The sequence below is a fragment of the Dasypus novemcinctus genome, chromosome 22 (assembly GCF_030445035.2).
Source record: "Dasypus novemcinctus isolate mDasNov1 chromosome 22, mDasNov1.1.hap2, whole genome shotgun sequence".
In the NCBI taxonomy this organism is placed as follows: domain Eukaryota; kingdom Metazoa; phylum Chordata; class Mammalia; order Cingulata; family Dasypodidae; genus Dasypus; species Dasypus novemcinctus.
Window position 1 is genome coordinate 71,045,322 of NC_080694.1, and position 3,713 is coordinate 71,049,034.

Genomic DNA, 3,713 nt, shown 5'->3' on the forward strand with positions numbered 1-3,713 from the left:
ATTTCTCCAAGTGTGGTTCTCAGAAAAATAGAATCAACATCACCTGAAGGAAGTTAGAAATTCAAAAGTTAGAACCCCATATCTACAGAATCAGAATTTCTGAGTGTCAGAATTAGGTACCTAAGTTTAACAAGCTTTCCAGATGATCCATAGGTCTACTAAAGTTTGCTAACCTTAGCTTGGGGCAATAAAACCTCAGTTTACTGTAGAAATGACCCCTTTGTGCAGTTTCAAATGATCCAGCTACCAGGTGCCAGGCAAATATAGAAAATGAAATATCACTATCATTCCATTCAGGCATCCATGACAGCTCTTGGTTTTGTTTATTTTCTCAAGAGCTTGCTTTCTTATTTTCTATTTCATTTAGTTCTGCTCTGATCTTTATTTCTTTCTTCCTTGTTTGGGGTTACTTTCTTGTTTGTTTGTTTTTTTCTTTACTAATTCCTCCTAGTGTCTGTGAAGTATTTTATTGTCTTGTATTCTCTTTCTCAAAAATAAATTTTGAATCCACTTTTGCATTCAAATACATCTTGTGTTTGCTTTTGATATCATTCCACCACAAAAATTTGAAAAATTAACTTGGTAAATGTAGTGCTTTTTAAAATTCATAGTTTGTTTTCATCTATAACTAAGAGTTTTGTTGCTTATACCAAATAAAACTTTGCTAATTCTCTTTGTCAAAGTAACTCACATTTCATGTTAGACTTATTTTATGATTTCACATTTCTGCTGTTCATGTAGAAGGGTTAGAGGATTATATGCAATCTTTTTTAAATAAAATTTTATTTATTTTTAACGGATACATAGATTACATAAAAATGCTATATTTTAAAAAAATATAGGGGTTTCCCATATGCCCCAATCCCCACATCTCCCACTTTTCCCACATTAACAACTTCATTAGTGTGGTACATTTGTTGCAATTGATGAACACATTTTGGAGCACTACTACAAACATGAATTTTAGTTTATGTTGTAGTTTATACTCTCTCCCATGCCATTCAGTAGGTTATGGTAGGATATATAGTGTCCTTATCTGTCTTTGCACCATCATTCAGGACAAATCCAGTCCCAATAATGCCCGATAGCACATGTCCTTTTCTCTCTCCCTGCCTTCAACATTTCTAGTGGCCACTGTCTCCACATCAATGATAAAATATATGCCTTCTTTTGATTGCCCTTTTTTGAGACCATCTCTGGATCAATTGGTAATAATTTTGAGACTAAAATGTAGGTAGATAGATAGATATAGAATGACATAGAAATATAGATATCTAGATATATATCAAATATATTGTTTTCTTCCTCATCTTATCTCATTCTCATATATAACCTAAGTTGTGGTAACTTTCTGTTATATATTTAAGTTACAGTACATAAAGTTCAAGAGAGAGTATTAATTTCTTCCATTGCTAGAATCTCAATAAGTCAATAGTAGAATAACAGTAAGTCAAACTAATCCATATTTTATTCCTCAATTCTGAGATTGTGATATGGTGACGCCCACTCGACCCTTAATTGAGAGTTGGCTTCAGTCCCATATGGCTGATGGGTACAAATCTCTTGTATGCAGTTGTAGACTCTCCCGGTTCTGTGGTATGGTGGCTGTCCATACTCACCTCCTTGTTAGTTGTACTGTGTGAGTTCAGTGAATTGGAGACTAGGTGTTGCAAATCTACTGAGGCTCAGGGCCCAGCTGGCACATGAACAGCCCAAAGAGTCAAGTTTTTGGACATAAACCTACCAACTCCGTCATATCATTGATGTGGAGACAGAGGCCACTAGAGGTGATGAAGGTAGGAAGAAGGAAAAAGAGGTATAATATGGAGGCATTTTTGGAACTTGGGATTGTCCTGTATGATGTTGTGATGACAAAAAGAGGCCATTTTATATCCTGCCATACCTACAGAACTGAGTGGAAGAGAGTGTAAATTACAATGTAAACTACAATCCTTGCTTAGTGGTAATGCTCCAAAAGTGTTCATCAATTGCACACTAATAAAAGAAGTTGTTAATGTGGGGAAGGGTGGAAGGTGTGGGGAGTGGAGCATATGGGAGTCCATTGTATTTCTTTGTGTAACTTTTGTGTAATCTAAGTATCTTTAAAAAAAAAAATAGAAACATATTTTTAAAAAAGAGAGAAAGGGTATTACCCAGGTTTTACATATTCTCCTGGGGAAAGAATGTGTTTTTGATTGTAAGCAGGATAGTTTAATTATGTTAGGTGAAAGTATGACTGCTTTGATTTTTATTTACAGTTTAAATATAATTCAAGGAGTCCTGTATGAGCCAGGCTGATAAAGGATGGATTGTGATGGTTAAGTTCATGACTCAATTTGGCTTGGTTATAGAGTGTAGCTGTTTGGTCAAGCAAGCTTTCCTTGTTACTGTGAGGATAATTCATGGGCTTAAGTTATTAGTCAGTTGATTACATCTACGGCTTATTGCACATGCAATCAATAAAGGAGACTGCCTTCAGTAATAAGCAAAGTCTTATTCAATCAGTTGAAGGACTTAAAGGGAAAATGGATGATTTCAGAAGCCATAAAGAAGAATCCCTATCTCTACTTCATCTAGCCAGATCCTCCTGGGGAATTCATCACAACTTTCATCAGGCTGCCCTAATGAATTCAGACTTGTCAATCTCTATGGTTGAGCGAACCAATTCCTGTAATAAATAAAATTAAATCAAACAATCAATAAACAAATAAATCCTGCCAGTTTTTCTGGAAAATCCTAACTAATACAGCGTTTAACATTTGAGTGCAAATTTTAAAAAGATGTACCTCAACATCAATAACATTCGTTTTCCTTTATACACCACTAGAGGCTCCTTTTCCTCTTTCATGTTCCCTAAAATGCACCCACTATAAATTCCCCAAAGACCATGTTACTTGCTTTCACATCTAAAACTTTTCTATGTAATGTGAAATTACTCTCCAAAGTTGTTTCAGCAATTTTAACCTCCACTAACTTTGTAGAAGAGACTTCATACCATTTTCTTCTTTACCTGGTATTTTCTGGTAATAATTATATGTATAAAATAGTGGCACATTGTAATTTTAATTTCCTTTTTTCTAATCTAGTAAAAATATTTCATATTTATTCAGGAGTTTATTGCAATTTCAGCTTGTTCATGAACTTATGGCCATTTTCATTTGGGTCATTTTCTTTTCCTTGTCTTCTCTCTTTTATTCTTTTTCTAGCTAAGGTGTGTCGATTTTGTTGATCTTCTCAAAGAAGCATCTTTTGGTTTTGTTGATTCTTTTTATTGTTTATTTTTTTCTCAGTTGCATTTATTTCTGCTCTGGTCTTTACTATTTCTTTCCTTCAGCTTGGTTTGGACTTAATTTGTTGTTCTTTTCCTAATTTCTCAAGGTGTGTGCTCAGATCTTCAATTTAGCTCTTTCTTCATTAATGTAAGCACTGAGTGCTATAAATTTCCCTCTCAGCACTGCTTTGTGTTGCCCTATAGGTTTTGATAAGTTGTGTTTTCATTTTTATTCATCTGAAGATATTTGCTGAGTTCTCTTATACTTTCTTCTTTGGCACACTTATTAAGAGTGTATTGTTTAATTTCCATATATATTTAAGTTTTTCTTTTTCATTTGCTATTGATTTCAGCTTCATTTCATTATGATCTTAGAAAGTGTTTTGTATAATTTCAATCTTTTAAAAATTTTTGATACTTATTCTGACCAAACATATGGTCT